At 45.1% G+C, this 17,731-nt stretch overlaps 1 long non-coding RNA gene across 1 annotated transcript in view; it reads left to right on the top strand.

Annotated features, from left to right (window-relative positions):
- The window catches only part of LOC146866704 (uncharacterized), a 76,289-nt gene that overhangs the window by 38,256 nt on the left and 20,302 nt on the right, over positions 1 to 17,731 (top strand). The window contains exon 2 of the long non-coding RNA XR_014960482.1: positions 2,621 to 2,682. This is a non-coding gene — a long non-coding RNA (uncharacterized LOC146866704). The remainder of the gene's footprint in view (positions 1 to 2,620; positions 2,683 to 17,731) is intronic.

The following is a 17,731-nucleotide window of genomic DNA, read 5'->3' as shown; positions in this document are numbered from 1 at the left end:
CTTCAGGGACAACTGGGAAAGGTCCTTTTTCTTTAAAATTGCAACCACAACTTGCACGTTGATTTGTACAGAGAATGCAGTCCTGTTCCCACACTGCACACTATCTCTGTGGGGTTCCTAGTCACTCACCTTTTGGTGGTTCCTTGGGGGCCTGGCACTTCTACATCCTCTAGACATTGTCTTGACACAAGTCGTGGTTCTTACACCACTTTCTTAATATATGGTTTGGTCTCTCCCTGGGGTTCACTGTGTATTCTGTGCTATTTATGTGATTTTTATGCAAAGTATTGTGTGCATTGTGCATATCTCCGTGTAGGAGATATCTAAACATGTTAGTGAGTATTGTATAATAAATATATATTTTTATAAATACCTTGTGTGGTTCTTTTTCATTTAATCGATAGCTAGAAGATTGCATTCTGGTAAAACAAGCTGCTTTACACTTCTTCTGGACTAAGCCTGAAGGCTGCTCTCCACAGCTACCACTTAGAGAGCTTTTTAAGGTTGTCTTAGACCTCCTAATTCACCATAAGGGTTTTCTGGACATATGCAGTCTGTTAACTTACATAAGTGTATCATATACCAGGCTAGCCACTCACATGCACAGCTTACAATCTTCATTTCCATATATTTTCCAGTCTTTCAAGGGAGCAGAAGAGTTTTACTCTAAACCGTGACTCTTTCAGAACAGTTTGGTCAGTTGTTGTGGCAATGGAAAAATCAAAGGAGGCGAGGGAAGCCAGCATTTTGTGCATTTTAAGATTTTATCCCTGTACTCAATGTGTTGCTCTATATGACCATTGAGGTGCATCTTCGACACATGGCTCATGTAGCCAATACCAATTTATTGAAAGTTTATTTTCAAGCTTCATGGAAACATTTGATAAGGGTAAATGGAATGCGCCAAATGTGTGGGTAGTGAAGGGCACCCACTTTTAGTGTGGGTATAGTCGATCTTGATGATACGCCAAAACCTCAGGTGATTGGACTGCATTCGCAGATGCACTGGAAGGCCGTCCAGAGGGATGTTTGAATTTAGAAGACCTGCTACCAGGTCAAAATTATTGCATTCTTCTTTTCCGTCCTGTGATGCAGCAGTGATGGGGTGGACGAGGCCTTGAATGTGTAGAGGGGTCCTTGTGAGTGGAGTAACGCTGTCCCCACTCTACTCTTTCACATGCAAAACTGTCATACAACTGATTTATTCCCAGCCCACACAACCTTGCGATGTGATCCTGCCAAGTGACTGACTGCCAAGCCCTACAGTCTTTGTCACTCCTTTGACTTGTGACAGAATCTGAACGAGTCCTAGCCGCCTTTCAGAGGCATGTGACTGAGCCTTACCTAATACTACCGGTCTTTTACAGGCGATGCCAACATGTGACCAATGTTTCCTCAACCCTGCCTGCCACCCCTGCTCCCACTGTACCTCTCTCTCTTAAGTGATACTTACCTGTGACTGCAGTGTTTGCCAATTGTCAGGAGACATTGTCAGTCTGGTATTTTTAGCTAGCAACGCCGTACCTTCTGCAGCTTGTATTTTTTCAATTGAAAAAGTATACACCCAAGTCTCAAAATGCGAATTTGGCTAAAGGACTGGTTGCGGTTAGTACACTTCACATGGCACCACCTATCAAATTTGTCTGATAGGTGCTCTGCAGCCCCATCTTCAGATGCGGAATAGGAAGGGGCAGTCCTACATGCAATAACACAGATGGTAATACAAGTCAGACAAACCTTGCTGAAGTAATGAATGCATGGATTATTGGCATTACACACCAATGAGAACTTGAGCATTTCTGTCCACACTTTCATCCATTCACAGCACATAGGGTAGATCATTCGCTAGTACGAGGTCAGGGACAGCTGGCTTTCAAAGCACTGAGGCAGGCCCCCCTCTCATGATTCGGCTCGCCATATTTGCATGACTTCCTTGGCCTCAGCTCTTCATTAGGTCTTGCAAAGGCCTTGTTCTTCTTAGGTGCAAGTTCCGACTAGCTGTTTTCCATCATGTTTCAAATCTGTGAGGCAAACAATAATGCATCGCCAATCGGCATGAACCCTGTACCTCAGAGCAAGCCACGTTGCCTCAGCTTTCTTTGTCTGTCTCCACTGTTCACATATAGTTTTCTCCAACTCACACGTCCAGACTTCAAAAAATATATATATTTCTCCCGTTCTGAACAGGATTCGGTAGACCCATTCACAGCCATTGTTTTAGTTTTATGAAACTTTGTCATGTTAAGCACAACACAATGTGTATAGAGACACTTTGGTTTTGAAATCTTCACACTGTTGCTTTTGTTGCCTCCATCGTCTTTTTTTTTTTTTTTTTTAAAGAATATTTAATTTTGTTTTCGGGTGGGTTTTAAAAAAAAGCAGTTAGAATGGAAAATTACAGTATTGATCATGAGATCATGAATTCTCAGAAGGGAGCAGTACTTTAGTAATCTGACAATCCTAGAAAACTACATTGTGAACTTCATTTTGCACATAACCAGTAGCAGCTTTGAAGTCTGTGCGCGCTGCATACAGTAGGGAATGTCTGATTCGCAAATCACTTTCACCATTTGTACAAAACTCTATTCACTTTGGCTTTTCTTTCTACTCCTGTTTGCAGAGTTCGGAGTTCATTTGGCGGAGTTGACTGTCGACCCACAGGGAGCACTTGCCATTCGAAAAGTGAGTCCGAGTATTATTACATGTATATATTTACTTCACCTCCATCTGTGTGTGTTCATCACATCTCTAAATACAAATTACTCGTGGAGAGCTAATGTGCTCACGACCCAAGCTTTTACAGTACATCAGTGTAATGTCAATCAACAATTCAGGTGCATTAATGATGCGCTAATCTTACACCTTCCCGTACAAATTTGTTGCATAGCATCAACTACCCCCCCGCCCCCTTATCTAACATTTGCAAAACCCCCATCCAGCGATCATAGGGCAGCACATGATTATAGTATACAAATAGCATTACATTTCGTAGTATACGGGGTCATTAGGGTATGCGATATGCAGACATCACAATTACTGCTTAAACTAGGAGGGTAGTTTAGCCTCCTACCACTATGGCAGGTACCCAAAAACTCTCCCATCCCACTATCCAGCATCACTACTCATTTGCCACAAGTTCACTGCAATTCGACAATGCCTCAGATTCTGCCTGTGAGGACCACGAGCGGGCTCTAGGACTGTCCTCCTTCCTGGTTCCCCACCCCCTCCCTGGCCCTCTCCCTGAACTGTCTCGTTCCCCAGGAGAAAGACAGTCCGGGGTCCCCAGATGTCTTTCGGCCGCGATTTTATGGGTAATATTTCGGCATAATAATACATATGATCTTGCCACGTGGACATCGTATTTATCCATTCCTTGAACTTAGGAGCGCTCCCCCGTCCCCATTTGCATGCTACCTTACGTTTCGCTAGGAGCAAACCCATTGCCAAATATTTCCTATGCACTGTTTTTATGTCCTGAGTGAGCCCTAGAAGAGCCATGAGCGGGTTCGGGGATATTTGAGCACCTATCATTTTGGACATCCCGTCAAAAACCTGTGTCCAGTAGGCAGCCACCTGAGGGCAGCTCCACACTAAATTTATTAAATCTGCTCCTTCCCTTCCACATCTTGCACAGTTGTCATGTTCCCGCAGTAGCAGTTTGTGCAGTTTGACCGGAGTGTGGTATAATCTATGCAGAAATTTTAAGTGTATGAGGCGTAGCCTACTATTGCCTGTGACCTCCTCCGTCTGCTTGCAACTAAATTCCCATAGCTCGTCTGTGAGTGGTATATCTAGGTCGTTGTCCCATTCCCGTCTGGCCCGTGGAGTTTGGGGAGGTGGCGCTTTCTGTATGTGTTTATACAAGAGTGATGTGACCTGTCGTGGGGCTTCCGCCTGTAATAAGTCATGTAGGGGTGCAAATATATCTGGCTCTTAGGGAAATGCAGGGGTCACCGCTTTTACGCTTTGCCTAAGTCGAATATACATAAAGGTGTCCATGGTTGTGGGCACGTGTGCCAAAGAATTGTGCCCTAGAGCGAAATTGTCCCCCGATATATAGATCCCCCCCCCAGGTGGTGTAATGCAGCCCATCAAGCAGTTTGCGGCATATCCCCTCATTTGTGACTTGCAATAAGGGATTACGTAGCAGGAGCATCCTAGGGGAATACATCATGGGGGCTCCTAACCTGCGCGCAATCTGTCTCCACGCAGCGAGAGTACAGTCCACCGTGGAGGGGTCTCGCTCTCGCTCCTTCGCCCTAGTAAAGAGGTAGCCCTCTGGAGGCATCGGCGACATATAGCCGTCTTCCACCACCAGATGAGGCATGAAGGGAGGCGGGTGAACCCAGTAAACTACGAAATGTGCCTGCGCACAATAGTAATAGTACTCAAAATTGGGAACATCGTATCCCCCCTGTTGGTACGGCAACATCAATGTGGTTAGGCTGAGCCGCGCCTGTTTCCCGCCCATATAAGTCTTATAAGTTGTGTCTTAAGTGTGTTAAAGAAGGACCTCCTGGGATGGTATGGGATGTTGATTAAGAGATGCAGGCATTTAGGCATTTTGGTGGTAGAATAATCTTAATAAGGGATATCCTCCCTGCCATTGACAGTGGTAGTCGTATCCATTTGGTGATGTTGTCTTGTCAATATCTACGCCATAATTCGCACGCATCCCTGGTTTTATGTACCCCTAGGTATTTTAACTTGTCACTCTCCCAAACCAGGGGATAGTTCAATTGTGTGGTAGGGTTTTGTGCGTGAGGGGGAATACTGCAGATTTAGTCCAATTTATTTGTATTCCAGAAATGGCGCTGAATTTGGTTATCTCCCTCAACACAGGATTAAGATTCTCTTGAGGCTTTTTGATATACAGGGTCATATCGTCCGCATAGAGGGAGATAAGCAATTGTCTAGCAGGATAAATCAGGGATCTCTCATTGTGATGCTGTCGTAGCTTTGCTGCCAAGGGCTCGATGGCCAAAGCAAATAAAATTGGGGATAGCGGACATCCCTGCTTCGTGCCTCTGGAAACGGTAAAGTGAGAAGAACGTGCACCATTCAGCAGGACTGTGGCTATCGGCCGCGTGTACAGCAGTTTAACCGAGTTCAAGAGGGTAAAGGGCATCCCCATGTAACTCAGATTTCCCATCAGGTAATCCCACTCCACTGAATGAAACGGCTTGGTGGCGTCAAAAACCGCCACCGCTGAGCAATTGGGATCTATGTCTTGCAGTACTGCTAAAAGTGTTCTAAGGTTGTGGGATGTGGCATGATTTGGGATGAATCCCGCCTGATCCGGCAACACCAATCTTTCCATCGAAAAACTGAGGCGGATCGCTAAAACCTTTGCTAGGATTTTAGTATCACAATTCAGTAAAGATAGGGGTCGGTATGATTCACAGTGTAGCGGGGATTTGCCGTGTTTTAGTAGCGCGGTTATTTGAGCCTCCCGCATGGTTCTCGGTAGGCTGCCCTCCTCTAACGCCGCATAGAACACTTCTTTCAAGATGGGTGCTAAAATTGGTGCGTAGGCTTTATAAAATTCTATTGGCAGGCCGTCTGAGCCCGGGGCTCGCCCTGATTTCATATGCATTATTGCCTCAGTAATCTCGTCCACCTCCAATTCCAAATTCAGAAATTTTTGTTGATTAGGTCCTAACCATGCCAATGCTGTGTCCTCTAAGTATTGTGGCAAATCGAGCGGGGTGCCAGTGTTTTATAGTACTCCCTGAACGTATTGAGTTGATCAGAGAGGTTTCTATATATGGTCCCCTGTGCATCTTGTATCTCCGCGACAGAGTTTGAGAACTTGGGGTGGGGGGGGAGTCGGGGGTCTAATCATGCGTGCTAAAACCTTCCCTGGACGATCACCTTCACCATAAACCCTGGCCAGGTATGGTTTCCCTCAGAAGTTACTTTCCCTACTCGTGGTTTCCTCGTATTCTGTGAGTGTTTCCCGTATTTTAGCTCTATGTGCCCCATCATTCGGGTGTGCCTGAAGCTCTGTTTCTAGCGCTTTAAGTTCCCCTTCCAGGCTATGCAGGTCCCTGCGTAGAGTTTTGAGTATGCCCCCACCCTTTGAGATACACCATCCCCTGGCCGTGACCTTAAATGCCTCCCAGACAGCAGTGAGGCTGGAAACAGACTGCACATTCCGTTAAAAAAATTCCTTAATTTCCCGCTCAATTTCCGTCCTAAAAACTGTGTCTTGGAGATGCAGGGGATTGAGATGCTAACTGTTATACGGGGTGTGGCTTATCGGGGGCTGCAGCTCCATCACCACGGGGGAATTATCTGAATGTGTGAGCCACATGGGTTACGTGTACTAGCCAATGCGCCATCCTGACTGATAACATAAGTGGTACCTATCGTTTGGATTTTGCTCCATAGTAAAAGCAAAGTATGTGGATCGTCCGTATTGGGTCCGTAATAATTCGCGATTGTCACGTCATATGAGTTGAGCCTCCCCCATACCAGGCAGTACCTCCCGTTAGTATCAGCTTCTGACCCACTGGGCATGAACCTCACTCCTCGTTTGAAAATGGCCACTCCCCGAGAGTAACCAGAGTACAATGCAAAATAACGATATGAGGCCCATTTCGCAGCGAATTGAGGTACGAGTTCCGCATTCAAGTGTGCTTCTTGCAGCAGTGCGACTGCGATGCAATGTCTAAGTAGCCTCGTACCTGCCTCTTTTTCCTAGGGTTATTCAGACCCCGTATATTCCATGATAATACATTTAGATTGTTCAGATCCCGTGTGATGTCTGTCATGCCTTCGTCTATCGTGACTGCTACTGAATACTATATTGCCCCTGCTAACCAACTGGGTAGATAACAACATTGCATCAAACATAAAACACCCTCCCCCCACCCACTCCGGCATCCCCAACTCGCCGGGCATACGTACCCCCCCTACTGTTAAGAACCTTCAGTCCAACCAATACTGTCCCTCCTTGTAGGAGATTTGGGGGAACCCCCTCGTGGGAGAGTCACTAGGGGCTCACGCCATACCCACTCTCCTCCACTGTTGCACCTACCCGCTACACCGCTGCATCAGCGGGCAGCCATGGCACGAGGGAGGTGAGAGTCCGGGCGGAACAGATAATAATGATATATAAACTTCAATACATCACCAATGTAGGCCAGTTTCTCGGATTCAGATCACCAATGCTGATCACGCGTGTTTCGGTAGCAGTTGCTAGTCTTAGTCTGGATTTGATAGGGGGGACTGGGATCTGGAGTGTTCTTGCCTGCCCGTTCCGGCAGATGCAGCTCGACGATTCCGTTTGAGGTAGTCCTCTGCTTGTTGTGGGTTTTGGAAGAAATGTTGCCTCCCCTGGAGTGTTATCTTTAGTTTCGCTGGGTACATCACAGCGTAGGGAATCAATTGCGCCTGTAGTTTATTCTTCACAGCAGTGAATTTGCGCCTTGCATCTTGCACGGTTTGCGTGAAGTCTGGAAAGAACGATAGTATGGTGTTTTCATAGTGGACTTGTTTCTTCTCTTGAGCAAGGCGAAACACCGTGTCTGTCACTGTAGTTTAAAAAACGTGCTATCACTGGGTGAGGTGGTACTCCAGGGGGTGGGCGGACAGCCAGGGATCTGTGCGCTCTCTCCACCGTGAGGTGGGCAGAGAAGGAGTCTCGACCGAACAGCTCAATTTTACAATGAAGTCTTCCATGCGACCCGTATTGGTCGATTCCGCCAAGCCCAGGATGCGCACATTGTTTCTTCTGGATCGGGCTTCTAAATCCTCGTTCTTATCTGCAATTATTTTGAGCAATTTATCCATCTGCGAAACATGTTCTTTGTTTGCCGTGGCGCCATCCTCCAGGTCAGACACTCTATCTGCTTCTTTGAGACGTTGTTCATGGTGGTCTAGTTTATTAACAACTGAGTCCATACGTGTATTCATGGTATCTATTTTCTCAGCGATGGTTGTGAGGCTTTGTTTCATACCAAGTAGGAGCGCCTTCCAATCTTCCTCCTGAGTGTCCATGCTATCCGAGTCTGCGTGATCCGCCGAGCTGGACCTGGGTGTTTTGCGTGTTTCAAATGGCAATTTTGTCTGCTTGGTATTGGTACGCCCCATGCTGAGACCTAACGGGGCGCCCTCGGGCGTAGTGTCGGTATATACCGTCACTCCCTAGACGTCGAGATGTATCTGGAGGCTGCCCCAGTAAGTCCTTCCCAAGAGCGCCCAGGGCGTAAGCCTGTCAGAGCGGCACAGGTGTTCGGCGTGTTGGGCCCACTGTTCCCTCCAACCCCCACAACTGTATTGCTGAGCTGTCCGTCCCCCTTACTATTCCGGGCATCGGCCCAACCTTCTCTTTGTGCCCGCTCCTCGCGTGTGCTGGTGGTGCTATGAGGCGGTATGTCACAGTGCGAATCGTTGGCAATGCAGGGAGCCACCACTAGATGCGCTGGAGATAGTCGGGACTCGCAGCCTTAATCCGTGGCTGTCAGGAGTGCCGCACCGCCCCCCGCAGTCAGCCGCCAACGGTGCCAGAGGGACTCCGCACCTCACTCAAAATGGCCGTCACGCAGCGTATTCTTTATGGGTATTTGCAGGATGACAACTCTGGTGGCGATGCTGCACACGATCACAGAAGGGAGAGGCTCCGCTGGGTCCCCGCCGCACACAGTTATGCTTGGGTAGGTCACCCGCCAGTGTCTACTATTGCAGTATCTTGTGCTGGTTCCCGTGGCGCCCGTCAGTCAAAATGGCGGCTGCCTCACCACCTTCCCCCCGGGCTATGGCAGCTACACCTGATCAGGGGACGGTGAAGGTCTCCCGGGCCAGGCGCTATACTGCGCAGTGTCCTTAGGCAGGGGATCCGGCAGAGGCACCCGCCTCGGAGGAGCACAGTGCTATTACGGCATACAGTAGTATGACAGGCCGGCAAGCCACACCCGCCCGCAGGGCCCACGCGACCCTGGGCTCGCCTAGCCGTCACAGCCGTCTTCCCACACGAGGCCGGAGGGGCAGCCGTCCGTAGGGACCGTCATCAATCTGCCATTTCGTCGCGATCGGTCTCCTTCGTCCAAAAACAGCACCGCCGTGATCAGTGGCGATTCCAGTCTTCTGTGGTGTAGAAAACAGAGCTTAGTTTTAGCCAAGGATGGGGCTTAAGGATATTGTTCCGCTCGGCAGGGCAGGAGCCTCACTGGTGTGCGGCCATCTTGGTCGCGCGCCACCTAGCGCCCCCCCGATCCTATGAGAGTTAACCTGTCATTCTGAAGGCTGCGCAAGCCAACAAATACTCGGAGAGAGCCCACCAGAGCCGAGCAAAGGGTAACTTCTGGCTCTATGAGCCTGTGCATGAGATCAGCCTTAAAACTATTTGGCATGTAACAAAGCTTTCCAGAATATGATGAAGTGGTCATCCTGCGTCCTAAACCATCAGAGGCCTTGAAAGCCTGTTGATATCTTGGACAGTCGGGAAGGTTAAGGCTCTCTTTGGTCTTATTCATTTTCGAAGTATTCATGGAGATCCTCGCTTTCTTGTCATTGCGTAGGAATTCAGAGATGTGTTTGTCCACGGTTTTAAAAAAGGAGGGGGGAAGGAACGTCTGGGAGCATACTGGAAAATAAATTAACCAGTGGAGCTGTTGTCATTTTGACAGTTTCGGCCCAACCCCACCAGGTAACAAGTTTGGGAGACCAAGCGTTCAACTTTATTTTTTTATTTTGGTCAGTGTTTTATTGTCATAAATGGTGATTGAGTTTTTCAAGTCTCTACCAAACCAAATACCTACATAGTTAAGGGCTTCTGGCTGCCATTTCAAACTCAAATAGTCTATCACTGAGGAAGTACAGTGGATATTTAGTGGTAAGACCTCGGTTTTGTCCCTGTTAAGGGAGCAGCCTGACACGGAGTGCCTCTCTAGCTCCTGCATAATGCGGGGAATGACCCAATCAGCCTCCTCGGTAAATAACAGAACGCCCTCAGCCTATGCAGCTACCAATTGCCTGCAAGAGCTGAAGTTAATACTGTTAATATCGGGATTATACCCAAGTGTCGCTAGCAATGGCTCAGTAACCAGCAGAAAGAGAAGTGGGGAAAGTTGGCTTCCCTGGTGGGTACCTGCGACAGTTGGGAGAAAAAGTATTTCACATGGAAGCGTTTCACCCAAGTACATCAGGTTATACGACTGCATAGAGAAGTAATTATTAAAATGGAGTATTTTTTTATTACATTTTTTGAAAAATAACATTGGTACGTTATAAATCTCAGAGAGCGGTCAGATAAGCATTACATTAAATACACCATTGTGAATAGAAGAGTTGAATGAGGATCCCAGCGTCTGATAAGACACAGGTGGTGTAGAAGCTACAATTTTTTTTTAATGAAATTAGAAGCATTTGAATACACAAAATGTTGGACCCAATTGGCCTGTCAAAGTCTAATATAGTGAAACACCTTTGGCTTGGTAAATGAATTTACTTTTTGGTATAATATGGAATGTGGATCGGCGTACCTAGAGGGAGGCAATCATTCTTACTGGGAAGTGGCATATAAAGGGGATACACAGAGAATGGAAGTTAAGAGTTAAAGGGGGCGGTCTCTTCTAGATCTGGTTATTGTTTGAATAGTACCCCTCTTAAAAGTGACATGGGAGATCCTTGTGATATCTGTAAAATTCTTTAAGTGTTTGACATGGATCAATTTTGGCAGTTTATTTTTCTGTAGGTAGACATCAAGGGTGTAGTTTCCTAGAAGAATGCAGAGTGTGTTTTGTGGTAGGTTGTGTAATCTACACTTTGAATGATGCAAAGCCATGTCCACCAAGTATGGAATGTTAAATTTGTCAAGCATTTTTTATTTTTTTATTTTGTAACCATCTTTATTCATTTTGCATTTTTCACCCCACACATATCCCACCCACTCCGCCACCCCCTGCTCAGACAGGAGAAAAGTTTAATACGCCATATACATTCCAAAATTCATTACATTATTTCATGTAACGTGGTAAACTACTTCCATCTCCTATTTCTAATTACAATACAATTTACTTCATTAATTACAAATAACAAAAATAACCCCAGAAAAGATATTGTCCTAAAGTGACTAGTGCAAATACGATAAAGTACATATTCTTACTTCATCTTCATTCCTTGCTTTGAGTTTAGATCCAGACACGTAGAGGGTTAAACATTTTCATACCTTTTCTACGCTGATTACTCCCATTTCGCCTATATGGCTATTTCTAGACTATACATTGTTAGCAACCTGGCAAGCCATTGTTGAAAAGCTGGGGCATTGGAATCCAACCAGGGAGCCTCAAATAAACATTTGTAAAACCGCCATAGAAATAAAAATCAATTCATGCCCTGCCCTTAGCCGATTAGTCTCAAAAGTCCCTAGCAGGATTACATTCTCAGACAGTTATTTCCGTTTTTAAAACTTCCGATAGAAAATTCATAATGTCTTTAATACATTTTTGCAGAACATGACATGATGCAAAAATATGAACACTATCTGTATTATAAAATTCACAGTGAGGACATGTTCCCTTCCCTCCACCCCATTTTGCGATTTTGTCAGGTGTATAACACAAAAAGCAAGTTTTATAAAACTGTGCCTGTAGCCTGGTAGACATTAAAACCCACTTCGATAACTTGTGGGCATACAAAAATGTCTCGTCTGACACTCCTACTTTCACCTGCCATTTTCTGGAGTACTTGTCCAGACATTTGGGAGGGCTGCGTTTATAAGTGTGTGTATCCCCCCAATAGATCTTACTTTATCTTTGTTTATTCTTTCAATAATTTCAACTTTCTCAAATTTTGCCTGCCCCCTCCTTTCTGTACAAGAAAATATCTAATATGGATACATTTTAAAAAATGGCGCCAATCCAAAGTAAAATCTTCTTTCGGTTCTTTGAAGGATCAAAGACCAGTGGGGGAAAAAGCACTAACAATCCAATTAATTTCCGCCCTCTTCCATTTTCCCACGCAAGCATCTCTAAAAACTTCAGCGAGTGCAAAATTATTATCTAAGGGTGTATAGAATGGTAATCTACCAATTCCACATACTCTCCGTATGGCACTCCATACTTTAAAAACACTAAAGAGGGTCTTGAACCAGACTTTTTTTTAGTAGCTGTCCTGCAGCTGGTGCCACAGACACCCACTGGTTTCTTTCCCTAATATACGTTCAAAGGCGGAGGGGATTTTATCTGTCCATTGTCCGATTGGGTCTGTAATAACTCTTGGCTATGTATTAGTGTAGTGGCCCAATAATATTTCTAATTCGGGAGAGCCAGCCCCCCTCTATCCCTAGGCAGAGTGGGAAACCTAAATGCCTGCTGTGCATATGCTCAGATAAATCGAGAGAATGTATGCTCTATTAACTTGAAGCACTGTGGTGTGAATTCCAAACATATTGCTCTAAAACGATATAAGATTTATGGAAGGAAGGAAGAGCACTTTTATGACGTTGCATCTTCCTCCCATGGATAAATAAAGGTTGTTAAGCTTTTGGAGGTCCTTTTTCATACTGCGCACCACGGGTTCCAGATTTCTCCTTAACCATATTGTCTAACCTGGAGGTAACACTGATGCCTAGGTATATAGCCTTTTCTACCACCCGTTAGCCCGTCATCTTGATCTCATCATTGAGGACAACCTGGGTCTGAAGCATTCTGCCTCTTCAATTACCGTTAATGCAGAGTGCAAGTCTGCCATCACGAAAGCAATATAGTCTGCGTAGGCGAGGGTCTTGGCAGCCCAATTCTGAGACCATATTGCTGGTATTTGGCCATTGTTCTCTAATCTACGAATAAATGTATCAATATAGATCGCAAACAAAAGAGGGGAGCATTGGCAGCCCTGCCTGGTACCCCGAGAGATTGGAAACTCTTTCGAGAGTATACCGTTCACCATCACTGCGGCTGATGATTCGACATATAGTTGTTTAATTGCTTGAATAAATCCCTCCCCTATCCCGATCCTAGACACGGCAATCCACAGATATTGCCAGGAGACCCTATGGAAGGCTTTTTCTGCATCTAATAAAACCAATGCCATAGGGTCTCCTGCAACAGTAGTGATATCAAACAGTGTGATAACTCTCAAGGTGTGGTTTATTGTGGACCTCCCAGGGACAAACCTTTGTCAGACGCTCTGAAATAACCTTGTATATTATGCGTTTTAATCTGCTCGCTAGTAATTTTGAGTACATTTTTGATTTGCAGTTTATTAATGTAATGGGGCGGTATGAACCCAATTGTGCCAGGGTTTTAAAAAAAAAATTATTTTAAGGACTCCACAATTTTTGCTCGTGACCATGATCCGGGGGTTGCCCTCCGTTAAATATATACGAATAGTTCATTAAGGATTTTTTTTTTTTAACTGGCTCGCGAAGATGACGTAAAACTTGGTTGGTATGCTTTCGGTCCCAGCCACTTCCCCTTTGCTAAGCTATTCAAGGTCACCCATAATTCTGATCAGCATGGTGGGCTATCTAAGCTTTCCTGTTCTTCTTTTTCATATTTCTCATATGGTACGGGATTTAGGTACCCTTTAATATCCCCCTGATCCCTCTTGTCATCAGCCGTATAAAGAGAGCAATAAAACCTCCCAAATGCATCCCTATGGAATCTGGAATGGTGGTCTGCCCTATCTCCGGATCGATAATTCCTCGAATTATATTGGGTTTCGTTTGCTGCCTGGTGCAAACTGCTAGTTGGTAGCCAACCTGTTCATTTAGTTCATAAACGATTTCCTTCCGTGCTACAACTTTGCTTACAGCTTTGTCCGTAAATACATTGATAATGGCTGCCTTTGCAATTGCTATCCGCCGTTGTGTTGACCCAAGATCCTGACCTTCCTTAACCGCCCTGAACAAATTCTCTTCTGCTACCACCAGGTTATCCTGTAATGTCTTTAGCGACTGCTTGTTAAGTTTCAGGGAATATCGCAATGTTTCCCCCCAAATTCCTGCTTTCATGGCATCCCATACCACCTCAGTTGTGGTACTCCCTATATTCTCTTCCAAAAATATTGGGATCCAGCTTTTTATATGGGTGCAATATTCAGTATCCGGGAGTTAAGCTCTGTCAAATGTCCAGGACCTAGAGTTAAAATTGGCTACCTCTATTTCCAGCTCTAGTACTAACGGATTATGGTCCAATAGTACTTGTGGTAGTTTCTCTATATGGCAAATTGAATTACATGAGTTAGAAATAAACATGTAATCTAATCTAGCATGGGGCATTTGTGGATTAGAAAAATAAGTGTACCCTGGATCGTTTGATTTTAACAACTGCCAGCTGTCAACTAAGCCATGAGTCTGACACATATTCCTTAAGGCGTGAAATACTTTTCATCATCATCAAAGATCTTTATTCGGATATTAAAAACATCCATAAAAGTACATGTACATCACAGCAATTCATCCAAATTAAAACAATCATTTAAAAAAAATGTAAGAAACTATCACAGTTAATTTTATAAAGTAAACTTCCTTTCAAATACAGGTATCTTAACAATAACATTATTTTACAGTACTACGTGCATTATATTTCAGCCTGGCATATGCTACAGTTGAGACAATCCACAACTGATTAGCTATAACATGTGCAAAAGAGCTACCACTAATACAAATATGCAATATGCAAACTGAGTAATCAGACCATGATCATTGATGCTCGAGAACGTATAGCAGATTGAAGAAAACAACTAACTCTGAAGATTACTTCGTCCGAGCCTAGCATCACTAAATCTCTAAATGCCAGGTTAAAATCCATCAGTACATTCTCTCTAAAATACGGGATTAGGTAATGTTTAGTATATTTTACATAAAAACCACAGAAAAACATAAAATGTAAAAGGCTTTGTTTTCCACCTAAATTACAGGGACAGCTTAAATTTTCAGAATTTTTGTGGAAGACTAATGGGAAGCAAAGTAGGTTTTTAATGCTCCCGTCCCTGAAACGAAACAGCAAACTCCTATTCCATCTGCCTAGTTTCTTTCGCAAGTAACCCTGGGGCAAATTATTAGACCTGTCACTTGTTTCCAAAACGGGAATGTACCTTTTAATAGCAGATTTTACAAGCTCGGTCCTTTCCCTCTCTTTTCGGTAAAGATCATACAAAGCCCTTTTTAGGTCTCGGCTCGAAGGCTGCGCTTGCGCAGTCTCGGTCCGAGATTTAATGACTTGGAGAAGAGGGGCTTGAACCCGCCCCTCTTCTCCCCTGTTCTCCATTGGCTGGCCTCTTGAATGCTGGCCAGCCATTGGAGAAGAGGTCCGTCACTCCGAACAGGCCCCGTCCTTTTCGGATTCGGGGGCGTGTTTTTTCCAACTTTTCTAATTATCTCCTCCAGCCAATGGCAAGAGGAGAGAAAAGGAAAACACGCCCCCGAATTCGAAACCGCCACTGCGTTTCTCCGAGGCATTTCTGCTTCGCCTCGGAGAAAGGCAGTGGTGTGCTTGTCTGTGAAATGTTGGTTCTACTGAGGTCACAGTGCGCTCTGGTACTTGCACTCTTTCAGTTTTCTGTTTAGGAATGCTGTGCCCTCCCATCAACTTTAACATAGAAAAAATCTTGGATCGCAATGTCGGAACTTTGCCTTTATCATTACCAGTCCCACTGTTTTTTTCGTTATTATTCTAAAACAGCCCATAAACATTTCGGAGCCAGGCTTGGCAAAGTTTGAGAGAGTTTCCCTAGTTAGCTTTCCGGAGAACTGCTTCAAAAGTGACGCACCTCTGGCAGCCGTAAGACCTGTCAGTCCGCTTCATGTCAACCACCAGTGCACGGCATCGGGGGACGAGAGACCCCCACGAGGCCCGGGGAATCGCGGCCGTGTCTCCGCACCTCTGAGGATGTTCCCTCCTGGGGGGGGCACTTGTGTCTGATCCATCCCGCCGTCGGAGCTCTTCACAGGGCGCAGCAAGGGCGTCCTCCGGGTCCGCGGCACATTGAGGCCCCCGCTGGCACACCCAGCCGCAGCCAAACCGTAGTTCGCGTTTCCACTCGGGTCATAAAATCAAAACAAGAAATACCTCCTCCGGATCCGTCCCGCCGCGCGGAACCTCGATTGTTCCCGAGATAAGTTACACGCGAAATTAATTCAGACAAGGGAGGCCTTGCCAGAAAGACAGACAGGGGGGCCAAGACACAGCCTTGTCTGACCCCTCTGCCAATTATAATGTCCCCTGAGACTTCACCATCATTATTTATTCGAACACGGGCTTTCAAGTCACTATGTAGGTGGGCCAAAAAATAAACAAGTGACTCATCTAACCCATAATTTAACAAAACTGACCATAAGCGGGAGCGGTTAACAAAACCAAAAGCGGAACTTAAGTCCATAAACCCCAAATACAATGGGGATTTTTTGGCAGTGGTGTATTTAGCCAATATTAAATTCAGGTTTAAACATTGCTCAATAGTCCCCACGTTGCTTCTAAAGCCTAGCTGGCACGGGTGTAAAATCATATTTTCCTCTGCCCAGGTCCTGATCTTATTGAAAATGACCCTTCCTAAGATCTTCAAGGTATTATCTATTAAAGATATGGGCCTATAACAGCCAGGATCTAGTCTGTCGCCTTTCTTAAAAATTGGCACGATAATGCTATTTGACCAGGTTGCTGGGGCTGGGGTGTTAGATAAGTTATTAAAAATATTGCACAATAAAGGTGACCAAAAGTCAGGCTCTGATTTAATTTGGTCGATGGATAATCCATCGGGACCAGGTGCTTTATTGCTCGCGCTGTGAGAGATAGTATCTTCCACCTCCGTTATTGAGATATTAAAGGCCATAGAGGGGTAGGAGGTTTCCGTTAATAGGTGCGGTGCAGCATAAATGCTTGAAAAATGCTTCACCCACAAATCCCCTGATATATTGCAGTTTATGGGGGTAATGTTGGATCCAATTGAACTTAAATTCTTAACCTCGCCCCAGAAACCGGCAACATCAGTGCCGCCGTGCGTACAAGAGATTACCAATGATCCTTTAATATCACTTCTGTTCTTATTTTTACAGTGTGCTTATAGCTTGACCTCAGTCTCCTCACCAAGAACTGGTCCCGTGGTTCAGCTTTAAGGGCCGCCCGTAATTCACGGTTTGCTTTAGAGCACAAAGTGTCGAACCACCTGGGGTTTTTATTATTATTATTGGCAGAAGGTTTGGAAATCTCCTTTTTGATGGCCATACACAACTCTGTAAAAGCCTCGATAATGTCATGTCCAGAATTATCACTAGATAAACAGACAGACACTAACGAAGGGTGAATTTTAATTGTGCGGGCTAAGACCCCCTTGTTGTCTATCCCCTTCCAAACTACCCTAAGTTTGTCCGTTGACGCCACCAAGTTTTTTGCCCCAATTTCTCTGTTTCCCCGGTCTTTGATGGATTTAAAACTGCACAGAATAGGGTTGTGGTCACTATATATAGTGCTAACAACCTCAGCCTCTAATAGACAATCCCCAAGCAGGGAAGATATAAATACAAAATCTATTGTAGTTGAACTCCCACGCCCAACATAAGTGGCCACAGGTCCTTTATTTGCGGTAATATTTACCTTCTACATGATATTAACGAAGTCTTGTGTGGCTAAATGATTAAGCAATTCTTCCCCTCTTTTACAGGGAGGGGTTCGGGGATAAATGTGTGCGTTAAAACCACCTCCTACACAGATGCCATCAAGTTTATCATGCTTTTGTCCATCGACAATTCCATCAATAAAATCAAACAATCTTATAAAATTTGTGT

This window comes from Triturus cristatus, chromosome 1_2 (genome assembly GCF_964204655.1).
Source record: "Triturus cristatus chromosome 1_2, aTriCri1.1, whole genome shotgun sequence".
NCBI lineage: Eukaryota > Metazoa > Chordata > Amphibia > Caudata > Salamandridae > Triturus > Triturus cristatus.
This window is presented reverse-complemented; position numbering and strand designations above follow the sequence as displayed.